This window comes from Oreochromis aureus, linkage group 19, assembly GCF_013358895.1.
Source record: "Oreochromis aureus strain Israel breed Guangdong linkage group 19, ZZ_aureus, whole genome shotgun sequence".
In the NCBI taxonomy this organism is placed as follows: Eukaryota; Metazoa; Chordata; class Actinopteri; order Cichliformes; family Cichlidae; genus Oreochromis; species Oreochromis aureus.
Window position 1 is genome coordinate 17135187 of NC_052960.1, and position 18614 is coordinate 17153800.

Below are 18614 nucleotides of genomic sequence, written 5' to 3' on the forward strand. Positions count from 1 at the left end.
TTCAACTGACAAGCTGTTGAGTTGAGTTCAAGTTGAAGAACTTGGAGGTAGTACTCCTTCTTCATTATTCCATCCACTTTCCACAGTGTACCAGTACCACTGACAGCCAAACAGCCCCACAACATCAAACTGTCACCACCATGCTTGACAGCTGGCACTGTGTTGTTAGGTTTGAAAACCTCACCTTAACTCCTCCGAACATACATCGTGTCACCGTGGCCAAATAGTTCAGTCTTTGTCTTATATGACCATAAGACTTTTCTCAAGAAAGCATTCGGCTCATCCATGAAAGCAGCAGCAAATTTCAGTAAATTTTTCAAACTCCAAAATCAAGATTAATGCTTTTGCCAGCAGTATGGGAAGGGTGAGCCTTAGTGGCTCCTGGGTGGTAATGAACTAAAACAATGCCAAGAAGAGTGGTCAAATATCCAGCCAGAAGCTTGTTGAGGGACATTTAACCAAATATTAGTGAGGATGTATTTATATAGACAGCCCGTATGTATATTTTTGGCCCAGTATTGATTATAAAAAAATCTAAATAAATTCAAATTTGTGCACCCAATTATTGTTATTGAAAGTCATTGAAAGTTATTCTATCCTGAAAAAAGAAAAGAGAAATCAAAAGCTCCAAGTTACCATAACATTCACGCTCATCATGACTTTATGTAAACGTTTGACCACAACTGTAAGACCTCCTGTTTTTGAAATGCTGTGACCCAGTCATGTAGCCATTAAAGTTTGGCCCTTGTCAAAGTCATTCAGATCCTAAGTCGTGCCCATTTTTCTGCCCCCAGTGATTTACAAGACCTGACTGTTTGCTTGCTACCCAATATATCCCATCTCTTGACAGGTGCCATAGTAATGAGATAATTAAGGTTATTCACTGCAGCTGTCAGTGGTTTTAATGTTGTAGCTGATCAGTATAGAAGGCACTTTTCCCCTCACTTGTAACATATGAAGTAATATAATCAGTAATATTTTAAATATACTGTCATTTTTAAGCCCTGCTACTATGCTGCAACATGAAAAGACTGGCGCATGATAAATGAAGAAGCAATTCATTTGTATATAAAGTATTGTTTTCCTTTCTTGTTCTTGTTCCTTCCTTTATTTTCAGCAGCCTGTCCTCTTGCTGTGCGAGCCGAACTCATTTGTCAGCAAGCAGCTCACTCTGTTAACGATGCGTATGGTTAGCTGGGGATGACAGGACCTTGTTTCACAGTTGAATAAGCCTCTCAGCATGGGATCCAACCCTTTGATTAAAAAGTAAAAGGAAAACGCCCTGTGAAAATATTACATATGATAAATAGCTGTGCTCAGAGGGAGTTAATAGCATCTGAGGTGAAGCGGTGCCAAGAAGCCTGTGAGGGACAACATAAACATGTTGGATGGCCAGCAGGAAAACAAAAAACAGAAACAACTGAACTCAAGCATTCACATGCTTACACGCATGAACGCATGCACGGGCACTCTTATTACAGTGTGCATGAGATTAATGTAAATCTTACAGCCTTTGTTTCTCCTCTTGTTATGTATGATAAGATGATCTATTTTAGGCTTGTACAAATATTTTCTTCCTCCTACAATTTGATTTGCACTCCAATGCTTCTTGAAAACATTCCCAGTTACAAAAGATTTCTTCGTGTAGCGATCAGCTTAAATCTCCACTGTGTCATTAACTTGGTATTTTCCTTTACGGAGATGCTCCTTCTCTTCCTACATCTTTCATGAGGAGGTCTGGCATTGTTTGAGTATATAAAGTTGTCTGAAAAGAACATCAACTCTAAACATACTCACTGATTTGAATAAAAGCTAGGGACCCGAGTTTTGGAGTAAAGGGAAATGTAAATTTAAGGAATTTAGCTGCACATAAAGACAAAATAAATACCTTGCCTTGTGTTCACTGAGCACAACCAGACTCCTGACCCTAACAGATATTAAACGTCTGATCACTGAGATCAGACTCCATGAGTTCAGCATGAAAAGGACCCTAGCTGACAAACAAGGGGTGGAAATTCAGATTTAGAAGCATAGTTTCCGATTTAACAGACAAGTGACACAAAATCTGGGACGTCTCACGACGAAAGAGCATGTGAGTGTTTCTTTGCTCTCTCTTACCTTGTTTGACAACTTCTATGATGTGTTCTGTGACAGAGACCATTACAGCAGGAGGACAGACTGCTTTTCCATGGATAACTGTAAACAGTCCTGTGTAAGAGGAATGAAAATGTATCATTTCATTGAGTCTGTAACCATAAGTTAGATTTTAGAAGCAGTAAGTGCAGCTGCACAGGTACCATGTCTGCTATTTATCTACATGCTGACCTTGTTTCTATAGCTATAGATGGTTAATGGTTTTACCTGTTATTACCTGCTACCAATAAACTCAATCACTGGAGTTCTTTTAATCATATTTAATCATTGTTCAGGTTTTAAAAGGTAGCTATAGATCAGGGTCTAACACATACATTCATTCCATTTCCAGTGATGAGAATTTGACAGTATACATGCTTGAGCTGATGCAGTAATCCTCTCAAAAGTCTGTATTATGCAATTTGTTCTCCCTGCGGCCTACTCTGTTTATGACTCTACTCATGTGTACAATTTGTTTCAAAAGTCTGAGATCACATTTCAGAACTTCATCCAAACTACTTCATCACAGATACAGACTTCAGAATTTTTGTCCAGGGTGTCTTTCAGCAGATGAGTAGTTGACTGTAAATCACTTCTTCGGGGGGGAAAGTACTAGTTGAACCTTTCTGAAGATGACTTGCCTACACTGGAATTAAACACCTTCGCTCACTGGCTCCACTGTGGCCAACAAAGAATGACAGAGACATTCTTCATTCACTGGTTTGTTGGGGGATTATTGCTACAGAAGAATAATGATCCGAAACACACCTTAAAGCTTTGCAAGAACTATTTAAGACTCATGGTTTTGTTTCACAACTGCTGCACTGAACATTTAATGAAGAACACAAGAAAGACAAAGTCAGTGTTTTGAACATTGTACGATTATACTAGAATAACACAGATTTTGCACAAATTTCTTGGTATTTTGCAATTCATATGCAATAGTGTGCAAATTTTTGCCAGGATAATGGGAAATTAGTGCAGTGATTTATTATGCAAATATAAATGAAGGAAATACAGCATACATGACAACTCTAACTTGCTTAAATGTTAGAATTTGATATGACCAACTTTATTCTTCAACATTGATGTCGGCTGTCTTTTGGTCCATTTTCAGTCAAGGTGATGCCACACTCTTTCGGAAAATGTGTGGTGTTGAATGGTGAATCTGACTGTACTTTTCTGTATTCATATTTCCATTTTTTAAAGATTGCCAACACCACTGGCTGAAATGCAGCCGCAAACCATGACAGAGCCTCCACCGTGTTTTACAGATGGCTGTAGACACTCACTGCTGTACCCGTGTCCTGACCTCCTCTGTACATACTGACTGTGGTTTGAACCAAAAATGTCAAATTTTGAGACCATTTCTTGTGTAATTTGGGATACTTCAGTATTTTCACCCTGTTTTTCTCCTTTAAGAATGGCTTCTTGGCCACCCTTACATTTCTCATGAGTCTTCAGTGAATAGTAGAACTGAACTGAAGGTCCTGTGTCCGGTCTTAAGGGCACGACTTTCAGATACTCTTGTTTTGCTCTAGATTAGATAGTGTTTTTTAGGCCTAACACTTCTTTTGTTCTCCACTTGTCCAATATCCTCTACATTTTTTAGGGACTGCACATCATGCTGAGAAAAACCAAGAGTTTGGCTAATAGTTGTTCATACTGTCAAAATTTAGACCTCACTGTATGTTCTAATACCACTCATTGTTTTGATTCTCATTTAATTTCAAATTATTCATGTGTAATTTTTTTGGACAGCTTATTAATAATGTCATATTACTAGAACTAAATGAGGCATGATATTGCTTTATAAAGTATTAATTTTTAAATTATTTTTTTAATTAATTTGTTTAAAAAAAACTTTTTTATTGAAATATAATCTCCCAATGTAGAAGGTCCAAAGTTATTATTAATGCTACCTACCCTGGTCAAGAATAAAATTAATAGTGGTTAGCAGCCACCACTGTGACTAATAGCTCCTGAATCTAAAAAGCAAAAAAGCAGCTGTTTTAATGCTCAATAATAAAAAAAAAAGAGGTAAATTAGGTTTTTATTAAAGGTTGAGATGCCTCATAGAAAATGTAATATGCATCCATTCATCAGTTTTCTGAGCAGCTTATCATATTCAAGGTCAGAAAGACGTAACCTATCTTATCAAGAAGGTGACTTAATTTAAGCTATTAATGATGCAATTATAGCTTTAAAAATGTAATTAAAGCTGTAAATAGGGAAAGAAAATCTTGCACAAGATTAATGATTAACCCACTTAAGTAGTAGTCATCATTTAAATGCTGAATATTTGCCTTTAATGCAGGCAGGAAATTAGAGTTTCTAAGTACTGAAAGCTGATGTATTTTATCAGAAGAGAAAATATATTTCTATTAACACATTTCACCTTTCGCAGAAAGAAAAAAAATATCCTCTGCACCTTCTGGACTCTGACTGAAAAAACACATTTGCATTCCATATCTCTACACATGGCACCTCTATTTCTGTTTTTGGTGACGGGGCTTTACCTCTAAGCAGTTCTGTTGTGCTGACACAGCCCTGCGACTTGCTCCACTTGTCTGTATAATAGGGGTGTCACCCCACCGGCAGCATGCAGCTAAAGTCTATTATAGACTATTGTTCCGATGCAATTTTCTTAATCTGCAAGTGCCTCTTAGCATTTAGCCAGAATACGATGACACACGTGCACGAGCCCACAAGCACACTGGCTTTGACGGATGGAAAGACAGACCAGCCGGGGAAACGGAGAATGACATATAGACAGATGGGAAGAAAGAAGAAAGGCATGTCGCTTTGGGAATCAGTCTAAAAAGAAAGCAAATTATTACATTTATTTATCAATAAGAAAACATATTGCTGTGAGATCAAGCACCACTTGTTTTTATTATTATTTTTTCTCTTTTTTTAAAATCAGGAAATCATTTAAGGAACACAACTGAATCCCTTTTTTTTGGATCCCTTTGTCTTTGTGTGATGTTTAGGTGTTTAGGGGAGAGCCAGGCTCTGAGACCTGTCCCAGAAGTAGCAATTTACTATTGGTACAAACCCAGCAAGAGACATTAAAATTCTGACTGCTGAAAACTGAGATTGCTGAAATCTTACCGGGAATGTGGAAATCAAGAAAGTCAGATGGAAAAATCCCTCCAGCTCCACCTGTCAAACCTGTTTTTGTTGCCATAAAGTTGCCAATGATAGAGTGAAAAAGTTTAAGGAACCCTTTAAAAGGTCTACAAACAAGCAACATTTTCAGGTGGTTTTGACTGTTTTCTTCCGCCTGTCTGTTCTGCTCTGCGGTGCAGACATCTACATTTTTCATTCTTTTGACATAAAGAAACATGAAAGAAAAAACTGAACTTTACCACCCAGTCAGGCTCTACATTTCAAGGACAAGCTAACATGGGCAAAGGGACAGCTTAGTAATAACACATTATATTGCCCGTCAGTCATTGGTTTGCTTTTCACTGCTTTTGAAGGGAAGGGACAATTCCTATTTTATAAAAAGGGTTATGGAGAAAAATCACAGTATGTCAATGAATCTGTTTAATAAAGCTATTTCAAAGCTGATGATATCAAACAAATTCACATCAGATTTGAGAACTGACTATAAATCACAGAAAACATCAATTCATAATGAAGAAAACTGACATGGAAACCCAAACTGTACACATTACACATGATGCAGAAATAAAATATAAAAGGAGTGCACTGGTTTTACTCACATCATCGTGTGAGTTTACTTATGAATGACTGTGTACAGTAGGATAGGATGTGTAAACATCCTGAAGTACTCATCTGGACACCAGTGTGGTAATTTATTTTATAGCAAGAAAGGGAGTTAATTAATAAAATATTGCTAAATGACTTCAGATCAGCTCTAAATCCAACAGAGAGATTTAAGTGTGCACGTTTCTTTGCTTTAAAAAAAGGACAGTGAGTGAAATGTTGCTTCCTGTAAGGAACCAAGCAGTCAAAGGCTGTACTGTCATGTTTAGCTGTGTCGCAGGCAGACTGTAGATCCAGATGCAGGACACAGGAAATAAACACAAAGTGAACAAAAAGAGCTCTTTTATGCCGAATGTACACAGTAATAAACTCCAAAGGAAGATACACAATAGTCAAAAGGAGATACACAATATATACACCAAGTAATGAGACTAGGGGAAAAAGATGGGAGACACAGCAGGAACAAATCAGAGATAACAAAACTTGGGAAGTTAAACTAAAGAAAAAGGACAAGAGACAAAAGACTAAGACGCAACAATCCAAACTCAAAACGGAAAAACAGGAAGACAACAACATAATCACAAAAAGAAATCAAAACAAAATCAAACATATCATCCTCTAAAGTAAAGAACTAAAGACACAGATAACAAAGAAACTCAGACTCAACGGGGAACATAAAATAACACAATAAACAGAAGACTACAACCAACATACTGCTAGAATACAAATCCCTTGTCGAAATCCAAACGAAATCATGAACCTACAAAAGTCAAAACTCTGATTTCAAGACCATGACATGTACAGGCACAGGTTTAATTTTCAAGATGTGGGTTTTATTTTACCCCCAAAATATAACGATGCATCCATCCATCCTCTTCCACTTATCCAGTTCAGGGTCACAGAAGAAGGGCTCCACTATCATATCGTCATAAGCTGAGTAAGGTTACCCAGCTGTCATAGACGGGCTACACCTGGAGAAGTCATCAGACTGTCGCGGGGCCAAAGATAAAGATGATATCAAAAATCCATTTTGAAAACAAGCATCTTTAAGACATGAAAGTCCATGACAAAGGTTATGTTGTTGTTGTTCCCCATGTGGTCATAGCTGTTCAGTCCTATGGTTGACCTTAACCTCATCCTCCAGTTTGAGGACAGATTATAAATATCAGAACACAACTTATTTATACAAAGGAGCAGCTAAACATAGATTCTGTAAACAATGTAAGCTAGTATGTAAGTTAGACTCTTTTTCTCCAATTGATCTTTCTGAGTTAACTTCAATAATTAATTCCTCCAAACCATCAACGTGTCTTTTAGACCCCATTCCTACAAAACTGCTCAAAGAAGTCCTGCCATTAATTAATTCTTCAATCTTAAATATGATCAACCTATCTCTAATAATCGGCTATGTACCACAGGCCTTCAAGGTGGCTGTAGTTAAACCTTTACTTAAAAAGCCATCTCTAGACCCAGCTGTCTTAGCTAATTATAGGCCAATCTCCAACCTTCCTTTTATATCAAAAATCCTTGAAAGAGTAGTTATCAAACAGCTAACAGATCATCTGCAGAGGAATGGCTTATTTGAAGAGTTTCAGTCAGGTTTCAGAGCTCATCACAGCACAGAAACAGCTTTAGTGAAGGTTACAAATGATCTTCTTATGGCCTCTGACAGTGGACTCATCTCTGTGCTTGTCCTGCTAGACCTTAGTGCTGCGTTTGATACTGTTGATCATAATATCCTATTAGAGCAATTAGAACATGCTGTAGGTATTACAGGTACTGCGCTGCAGTGGTTTGTATCATATCTATCTAATAGACTCCAATTTGTTCATGTAAATGGAGAGTCCTCTTCACACACTAAGGTCAATTATGGTGTTCCACAGGGTTCAGTGCTAGGACCAATTCTATTTACATTATACATGCTTCCCCTAGGCAGCATCATTAGAAGACATAGCATAAATTTTCACTGGTATGCAGATGACACGCAGCTTTATTTATCCATGAAGCCAGGTAACACACACCAATTAGTTAAACTGCAGGAATGTCTTAAAGACATAAAGACCTGGATGGCCGCTAACTTTCTGCTTCTTAATTCAGATAAAACTGAGGTTATTGTACTCGGCCCTGAAAATCTTAGAAATATGGTATCTAAGCAGATTCTTACTCTGGATGGCATTACCTTGGCCTCCAGTAATGCTGTGAGGAACCTTGGAGTCATTTTTGACCAGGACATGTCCTTCAACGCACATATTAAACAAATATGTAAGACTGCTTTCTTCCATTTGCGCAACATCTCTAAAATTAGAAATATCCTGTCTCAGAGTGATGCTGAAAAACTAGTTCATGCATTTATTACTTCCAGGTTGGACTACTGTAATTCTTTATTATCAGGATGTCCTAAAAACTCACTGAAAAGTCTTCAGCTAATCCAACATGCTGCAGCAAGAGTCCTGACAGGGACTAGAAAGAGAGAGCATATTTCTCCTGTTTTGGCTTCCCTTCATTGGCTTCCTGTTAAATCCAGAATTGAATTCAAAATCCTGCTCCTCACATACAAGGTCTTAAATAATCAGGCCCCATCTTATCTTAATGACCTTGTGGTACCATATCACCCTATTAGAGCACTTCGCTCTCGCTCTGCAGGCTTACTTGTTGTTCCTAGAGTATTTAAAAGTAGAATGGGAGGGAGAGCCTTCAGTTTTCAGGCCCCTCTTCTGTGGAACCAGCTTCCAGTCTGGATTCGGGAGACAGACACTATCTCTACTTTCAAGATTAGGCTTAAAACTTTCCTTTTGCTAAAGCATATAGTTAGGGCTGGACCAGGTGACCCTGAATCCTCCCTTAGTTATGCTGCAATAGACATAGGCTGCCGGGGATTCCCATGATGCATTGAGTTTTTCCTTTCCAGTCACCTTTCTCACTCACTATGTGTTAATAGACCTCTCTGCATCGAATCATATCTGTTATTAATCTCTGTCTCTCTTCCACAGCATGTCTTTATCCTGTCTTCCTTCTCTCACCCCAACCGGTCGCAGCAGATGGCCGCCCCTCCCTGAGCCTGGTTCTGCCGGAGGTTTCTTCCTGTTAAAAGGGAGTTTTTCCTTCCCACTGTCGCCAAAGTGCTTGCTCATAGGGGTCATATGATTGTTGGGTTTTCTCTGTATTTATTATTGTGCTATCTACTGTACAATATAAAGCGCCTTGAGGCGACTTTTGTTGTGATTTGGCGCTATATAAATAAAATTGAATTGAATTGAATTGAATAGTCAACGTTAAGCCCCAAAATTAACCACAGGTGCAGGTTAGCTTGGAGAAATGGGGTTTCCATGGTCATGTCTCAATTATGTAATCCTTCTTCTTGAAGCAGCATTTTCTGACTACTTTCTTATTTGGTAATCTTGGTTTATTAAACAGCCCTCCATCACTGAGTGCATTTACATGAGGCACATGTTCTTTTTGATCATCTGTCATATGGTGTTAACAACAATCTGCCCTGTATCCTTGACAGTCTGTGCCACTTTTATATTACATTTATTTCAGATGGAACTACTTTTAGATTTACAGCAGTCTGGAAAATGTTGGCTTTCACTCAGCTGTGTTAAAGTGTCAATGACTTCATCCTCTTGCTGATCTCTGCTAGACTTTCATGTTACATAAGTATTTGTTAAGTTTGGTCCACAGGTATTTGGACAATGTCTCTCAACACCACTGCAGCACACCTTGAAAGGCACAGTTAAGATGTGATTGAACTGTAAACTTTTACCTTCAAAGGATTTAACAACAATTGCTTTGGTATTGCTGCCACTTTTATACATATTTTTTTCAGAGGCTCAAAATTAATTTGATGATTGACTGACAGGCAGTTTTATGGACAAACCAAGATCTGGAGCTGATTTTAAGTGTTGAAATTGATTTTGACTTTTCACTGGAACTCCCAATATGAAGTCCAAGAAGATGCAAATGAAGGAAGCCAAAATTAGTCTGAAAAATCCAAAATCAACCTTTTGGCAAGATCGAAAAAAAGTCTTAGGAGTAGTCAAATCAACAATCAGACAATTCTTAAAGAGAAGGAGAGCCCCGAGCATCTGAGCAAGACCAAATGATTTGATAGAGTACAGAAGACAACTAAAACTAGAGAAAGTTTGCATTTCCTGCGAAAATGCTGTGTGGATGCCGGAACGCTGAAGCTGTCTGCTGAAAATGACTGAAAAAGATGAAAACCTGCAAAAAATTGTATGGCATTAAAGGAACTGAAAATTCTGCTGAAAAGAAGTGAAGAGGCAGAATTTTTTTGCTGAAAAGTGGTGAAAAGCCAAAAATTCTACTGAAAGGGGTAAAGACAGAGACATTTTTGCTGAAAAGTGGTGAAAAAAAAAAAAGTTGCCATGAGCAGGATTCGAACCTGGCCCTCCTAGTGTCAAAGCGGGTACTCATCTCACTAAGCCAAAGTCACTCTCAATGAGTCAAACTCATTCTCACAAAGAAGAGGTGGAGAGACGGACAATTCTGCTGAAATGAGCAGAAGCTGCTGAGAATTGTGCTGATAAGAGGAGAAAAGGCTGAAAATTTTGCAGAAAAGAGGTGAATCAGCAGAATTTCTGCTGAAAAGAGTTTTTCCTGAAAACAGCTGAGATTTGTACTAATAAGAGGTGAAAAGGCTGAAAATTTTGCTGAAGAGGTGAATAAGCAGAATTTGGGCTGAAAAGAGGTGAAAATTCTGAAAATTCTGCTGAAAAGAGTTCAATCAGCAGAATTTGTGCTGAAAAGAGGTTTTTGCTGAAAACAGCTGAAAAAGCTGGGATTTGTGCTGAAAAGTGGTGAAAAAACTGAAAGTTCTGCTGAAAAGGGGTGAAAAGGCTGAAATTTGTGTTGAAAAGAGTTAAAGAAAAAAGTTTAACTGTTAACTGAAATAAATGTTGCCATAAGCGGGATTTGAACCCGGGCCTCCTCCATCATCGCTCAACAGTGTTACTACCAAAAGTAGGTGCATTACACTTTATACTTTTGTTAAAAGTAATGGAGTACATTACTTAATTACTCATCAACAAAAGTAACTCTTACACTACTCAATACATTACTTTCTTCTTGTTCTGTAAAATGACCTGAAATGCATTTTCTCATAATTACCACATAACAATATAAACCACAGGCTACATACAGTCCCCCACACCGATACAAACTTAAAAAACTTAAGAGTCAGAGCATAATTTAAGCCAATGTTCTTGAAAATCCCAAACCTTAGCATTCATTGTCATTCATTGTAATTTGGAAGAAGTTTGTTTTGCTACATTTGCTGAAAATAGCAGTGTTTGGAACATACTGAGCATATGGACAGTGAAGAAATGCATTGTGCTCAATGAAAGGTTTAAGAAGTTTCTTTGGACATTCTGCAGTCATTCTGGAGCTGACATTAATTGAAGCTGACGTCAGCTGCTGTTACCTGAAAAAGAGGATTCTCCCAACTTTTAAACAATATATCATTAATCACTCTGCTGAGACGAGTCAGCAAAGTCAAAAACTGTTAAATCAACTGTTTTAGACAGAGCCTTTCAGGGAAATCTATGAAGAAATCCTTCCCTTTGGCTTATACTGACTGTTCTGATTGCAACTGTCTTTATGCAAGACACTATGTGTGACTTGCTACAGTAATTGCCCACTTCCTTCATTCCTATTACTGTGTGATGTTTACATTGTGTGATAATCCTGTCAAACTGATTACTTGAAGCAGTACAAGCAAGATGCACCTCAAGAGTTAGTCATTCAAGAATTTTACCCTCCTGATCGTTAGTGGTTCAACACCAGACTCAAGGTCAAGAACCCCTATTTATAAATGCAAACTGCTGTAAACACTCCAACACTAGATTAATACACAGTTTTCTGCCTGGATTATAGTTGCTGTTAAACCAACAACTGAGGCTTTGACTTCAGTCAACTGTAACTGTTTCTGGGTCTTGGTAATGCTGTGTCACAGATCTGGGTTCTTTGATGTGCTGTGGACTCTACATGTTATGCTCAGATCAAATACAAATCAAAATCTGTAAGTGCCTGTGTAATTTTAGCTTATAGAAATAGGTTCAATAATATGCAATGGCAATATTCTGATTATTGGTTAACAATGGCCAAGTACTGGATATAAACAATTTAAAATCATACTTTGGCGATAGAGATAGGTAAAAACCAGAACAAAGACAAATAACAAATATAAAAAAAATAACGCTCTGTCTTCTCCACTCATTCTGAACTCTCTTCCAGCCTCTCTGTTTTGTATTTTCTCATCTTCCTTCTCTCATACTCCAGTCACCAGATTTACAGTCCTCCTTATTTCTCAAAATCAGGACAGCCAAAGAGTTGAGTGAGGTTTCCCACAGGAGTGACTCCTCCTGATCATGTGCTCCATATATTACCTTATGCCAGCCTGCTGGCAGCACAGTGCCATCTTCCCTCTGGCCTACACACTGATCTTTAATTACTCCAGCCATTTGTTATCTGAACTTTAAAAAAGAATTACCAGACCACAGACTTCATAAGACCTTTGCTCTCCCACTTCTCCCAGCATTAATGCAGTGTATAGAAGTGAATTTGTACACCAACCTCCCTGTATTTACTAGCTGAACGGTACTTTAGGTAACAGAACGGTCATGTTTATCCTATTAGACCCACTTCACTTTATCAGCCTCCACCTACATGAATTCGCGAGGCAGATTGCCAATATTAGCCTTGTAAACTCTATTAACCATCAGCAGGTGAACTTCATGACCAACACAGCTGCATTAACAAAGGCAAAGAGTTCATAATATTGAATCTGCTTAATCAAGATTCCTATTGAAGCAAGCTTAGTGACAGCACACATGTGTGTGAAATGTGTATGTGACTAAAGGTCAGCATCTGTTCCACATTGCGAAAGCAATCAAATGAAGCAATATGAGATGGGAATTAGTGGAACGCACATTTTGCTTCTCACCCCCTAATTTGCTCATCTCTGAGACAGACGTCCTGGAGAAGACGTGCTGAGTAGGTGGTTGATATGTACAACTGTAATTTCCCACTGCATTAAAATTTGATGAGTACGTGAATAATTTTCTCTTGAAAGGTATATAAGAGTTCCTCACCAGAAATATGCTACTGTCATAATGATAATAAAAACTAATAAAACATAGCAAAACAAAAACTAAATCCAGCATCTTAGCATGCATCAGATACTGGCCTCACTTACTGACTTCTAATGTTCATCTTCTACAGATACAGAATTTATATTTACATAAAATAGAGTTTGGGTTTTTGGACATGCGGGGTCCTTGCTCCTCCCAGCATTGGACATTTGATGGGTGTGCTACTACACACTGTATGTAATGGTCCCTGCGTCTTTGTCCCAGGGACTTGAGGTTTTGACTTCATAATGCCTTTTGGTTTTGAGAATGATCTGTTTTATTTTTGGGGGATCATTATTTATAATGGCTATATTCTTCATTACCTCCCCAATGGCCCTTATAAATATTTAGCGCCTGTATTTAGCAGTTTAGAAACCTTGTTTATTTTCTTATGAGTTATTTTCTAGTTTTGTTTCTTTCTGTAATCATTTATATGTATATAAGATGTATATCTTATATACCCTACAATAATACAGAAGACCCACTATGAGAAAGCACTTGGCAACAGTGGGAAGGAAAAACTCCCTTTTAACAGGAAGAAACCTCAGGCAGAACCCATCTGCTGCAACTGGTTAGGGGTTGGGAGAGGAAGACAGGACAAAAGACACACTTAAAAAGAGAGTCAGAGTTTAATAATATGGATTAAGAGCGAGTGATGAATAAATACTCAGTGCATCATGGAAAGCACCGAGCAGTGCAGGGAGGTTCAGGGTCACCTGATTCAGCCCTAACTGGAGTTCCCTTCAGTTGTTTTATTTCCTGTTTTATTTTGGTAGTGGTTTTGTTCGTGTTTATCTTATGTAACTTTACTTCCTCTGGCTCATTATCTAGTTTGTTTTCAGCTTTAACCTCTTTCCTCCACCCCTCTCGTTTATATTATCTCAGTCTTCCTCTGTTGTGTGGTGATTTCGGATATCTTGGATTTCCATGCTTTGGTCTTTCTTTGCCCCCTGGACTTATTAGCAGTAAATGCTGACTTTATCTCTTTGGTCTCTTGCGCCTTTCTTTTGGGTCTCTAAACAAAAACTCCACCCAGCAGAATACAATGTCACAATAGATAATTAACAGGTTTTTACACCTGACTGGGTTAACACGTCTTGCGGGATGTCTTTTCCCAAATTTAAGGTAGTATCAACATGGTAGCTAGTTTGAGAACCTAATCTTATATTACACAAACAATTCACAAAAATGTGTTTATAAAACTATTTTCATTTCATTTTTCACCACCTTAGCAGATGCCGAGAATATGTGCAGCAAATAAATCATGTGAATGGTCTGCTCTTCACAATGTTCTTTACCGTGGGTATTTGAGGAAATAAACTATTCAGTGATTATTCCCGGGAAGTCTCTTGTTCTTCTTCTACACAACACAGCTCAGAGTTAGACCCCCATGCCATAATTTACATGTGCTGCATTAGCCTAATGCATGCAGATTACACTGGAACCTGATTACATGGTGGCAAACCCAAAGCTTTATTCCCCTCTTTTGTCCTATCTGGCATATTTTCAGATTACTGCAAACAGTATAGGTTGTTTACATGTGCCAACATTTAAACAGAAGGTTTGAATGTCTCCAATCTGCATATAAATATGCCAGTGAATAACTGCCTTGAAATTAGCTGCAGCAAAATGGGACAGCCATTTACACTGTGTTACATCTTTGTGGGGTTTGTCTGCATTGATCATAGGCTGGCTATACCTCGCTTTGTGAGTGTAAACCACTGTACCACTGAGTAACTGGGAATGGAAAACATTTTTAAGTTATAAACATGGCCAGTTTTTTCCCTGCAGGAAGACGGGGTTATAAAGCTTTGAGCTTATTCACTCAGCTATAGTAACTTATAAATAAAACACCTACTGCTTTTGGTGGGCATTTTTTATCTTATTGTTTTTAAGTGACAGTGCTCTAACTAGAGAGCAAACAAGTGAGTGTAATTTCTATACAATTTAGCAAAGTGAAATTGCTTTCAGGACCATTTAGTTGATAATCCTCAGAGAATCACAGCAAAGCTGTTTTCCACTGCCTGATTCATTTGCTTCCTTTTAACTATGCTAGTTTAATCAGGCACAAGTAAGTTGGGCGAACCAGCATACTGTCACCAAACTAATGGCTCATGTTCCCAGTGATGATAATGACATCTTGCTTAATCTGTATTCAGTATCACCATGCTGCTTTAGTGTTACATATCTGTTTAGTCCTGCATGAAATTAACTGATTATCTGATGCACAGCGGTAATGGGAACTCCTTTATACTTGCTGATGAAAGCCAAGATTCAGAATTGTTTGGTTTTCCTTTAATAAAGTAAGGCTAAAATTCAAACTCGTCTATGTTGGTGAGCTTTTTATTTTTACAAAGCCACTGTGATCTGTGTGAGCCAAGGTGATAAAAATAAGGTTACCATACAATACAAAAGACAGAAGCGATCAAAGAGGGGTTTTTTTTTTAAGTTCCATTCACATGAAGTACCGACACAAGTTCTGAGAAGAAAGCGTCAGCTTTAGAAAGACATTTCTATTACACAAAGTTTGATGGTGCTTTCTTTCAGCCTTTCAAGGAAAAGTTTGAGCTTCAACTTTAATCTAAGATCACACACAAGAGAAGAGACGCAGACATAGACTCCTGCTAAAGTACTGAAAACTGTCTTTGTAATAGTTTGTGCTATAGTAGGTCAACATGACCTTATTTTCCTTGTTGGTAAATACTGTATGTCTGCAATTTTGCTACTGACAAATATATTTTATTTCTGAAATGTATTTGTTGGGCAGATATAAAAAATGTGCTGTGACTTTAAGGCTGCTGTAAGTTCCTGCATTAAACATCTGAAGTTGCTTAATAATAATTTCATATGCAGTCCTGTTAAAAACTAAGCAGCAAGAATGTACGGTTGCTAATTCCATAGGAACTAACAGGATAAGTACTGGGTGCTAAAATCAAAAGCGCTTGATTAACTGATCATAAGCAAGTGTGACTTCAAGTCTGGTTCAGTTGTGTGTTAACACAATGTCACAGTCTTTACAGGAGTTGACATCCCAGCAAATTCATGCAATGCTTAGAGAAATTGCAAAAAGACCAAGAGCTGCATTTCAGACTCTACAGGCTTCAGTTAGCATTTTAAATGTTAAAGGTTCTTGACAGTAAAATTTAAAAAAAGATTGAACGAGTATGGCTCATTTGGATGGGGTGCCGGGAGAAAGCGAAACTTCTCTTTAAAAGGAAAATGGTTCGCAAAGTTCTGAACAAATCACAGGACTTCTGGAGCAATCTGCTTTGGACAGACAAGTTCAATGTGGAGATGTTTGGCAATAATACATAACACCAGCTGGTGGAGTGGTGATGACTTGTGCTTGTTTTTACAGCCACAGGACCCGGGCACCTTACAGGGTCTGAGTCAACCATGAACTCATCGCTACAGAAAACTATCAGAGCTAAATGTGAGGGCGTCTCCCTGACAGCTATAGGTTTACACAGCAGCAAATCTGAATGGCTGAAAAAGAAAAAATTCGAGGTGTTGAAAAGGCCTAGTCAAAGTCCAGATCTTAACCTGACTGAAATGCTGTAGCAGAAACTTGATAGTGCTGTGTATAAATAAATGTCTGTAAATCTCAATGAACTGAAGCAACGTTGCAAAGAACAGTGGGCCAGAATTCCTCCACAACAAAGTGAGACACTGAGAAAATCATACAGAAAACAATTACTTCAAGTTATTGCAACTAACAGTGGCTCTACTGCTTTTGAATTAAGGCTCACATGACTGTATGTTCTTACTTAAGACATGCTGTTGGACAATGTCCTCAGTTATGTATTTAGAGTTGTTCCAATAACCAAACTGGAAGCTTAAAAAAACTGACCTGGGATGGAAGTTATTTAAATATGGTGATTATGTCACAGATTTGAAAGTCTGTCCAGGTAGGTACTGATCATGCTGTATTTGCAGTGTTAAAAATTGCTTCCAGTGGTGTAGTAGTTAACACGTTTCAGGTACTGGTTGGCTGGAATCAAATTGCTGGTTCAGTTCCAGCTAGAGTCACAAATCCCCTGTGACAATGGAGTAGCTGTATATAAAAAGTCCCATAAATATTTAACAGTGAAAATAACAGAGTCTCGCATGCACATAGTTACCTAAACACAGAGGAAAATTAGTGTTAAGGGGAGATAGTGAATTGTTGATTTTAGAAGGCTATAGAAAGTAAAAACATATATAATGGTTTGTTGGGCAATTTGTGTTGCAGAGGATTAAACTTGATACATTTCAGGCTCCTGAAACACTTAAATGTATCTGAAATACATCTGAATTAAAGAAGTGGATCAGACGTGGACAGCGTAAGGCACAGTAGGTCTTACAAGGTCAACAGCTCATCTATTTGCGGCATTGTTAATAGGTCAAGATCAATGACTGTCTTTTACAGTCACTGGTCAAGATATACAACAAATTGCCTGTGGGATTCAGTGGTAACTCAGAGGTATATCCGGCTTGCAGTATTGCTTTATGTGTAACAGAGAATGCAAAATGAGAGCTTGGAGCAATTAATCATGTTTTATGGTATTGCATGGATAGGAGTCTGGCCTCAAAGTACAACAAAGTAAGAGCATCCAGAGTAAATAAGCAGAACTGGAGTGAGTATGCACATGAAAGGAAAACAGAGAGGCTCACCATTATGCCCCAGGCATTATAAGGGAAAGGGATGACATTTTGCTATGTGGTCCTCATGCACAGAAGGGTGGTGATAAACAGACTCTGTAAGCCCTAAAATCATATACACAGGGTTCCCATGACTTCAAAGAAAACATACTAACTTTTTATATTTTATTTACTCTTTTTGGACCAATGTGTGAATGGATTGAAATGTAACTAAGAAGAATAATAATATTTACTCTTGGTTCCAAATGTCTTACCTTAGTGTTTGTTCCACTCCATTACAGTGTCAGCAGTGAACAACACTAATATCCTAGGAGAACATTAATCATTAATGACAAGAAATAACCAGTCAGCCGGCACAACATAAACTCCACATAAGAACAAGAAAGAAAAATGAGGTGCCTTCAGATGGTTCTTTGCTAGTGACAGCATTAGCAAGCTATGGCTAGCAACCTAGATACAAATTGGCAGGGTTTTGGATGTCCGTATAAAGCCTCACGTTTACTGTCTGATTACAAAATTTATGTCACATGTACTAGGGCAAGTGGCCCCCGTACACTCATGGGTATAGAAACTATAACACACTATTTAGCCAAAAAGCAGTGCAAAACAGGGGCAGTTAGCCTCCTAGCTTCTAACTTGGCTAAAAAGCATATAACTAGCTTTGGCTAAAATTTGTTTATCACATGCAAGACAGGTTTTTTTCTTCAAATGGATAGATACAGTGACCGTGTTTCACAATGCATGACAGTCTTATGTCTCATCATTTGATGCTACTTTGCACAAAGTATGAGAACATTTGCTGGAACAATGCAGAAGACTTTTGGTGACCAATCAGCATCATAAAATTTTATAATTTAGCCTAATGATCACTTTATTTTGTATATAGAATTGAAGTGACTGTGTGAACTGTTTTATGTCCTTACACTTAACATGCAGTATTGCTTCCCATAGTCTTAA

General features: G+C 38.0%; 1 long non-coding RNA gene across 1 annotated transcript; it reads right to left on the minus strand.

Moving 5' to 3' along the window:
- Positions 1 to 1127: 1127 nt before the first annotated feature.
- Positions 1128 to 18043, minus strand: LOC120434755. Its single transcript, XR_005609332.1, has 4 exons — positions 17912 to 18043; positions 17670 to 17762; positions 2119 to 2208; positions 1128 to 1253 (listed from the first exon to the last, which is right to left on the minus strand). It is a non-coding gene; the product is annotated as an uncharacterized LOC120434755 (long non-coding RNA).
- Between the last annotated feature and the right edge of the window lie 571 nt (positions 18044 to 18614).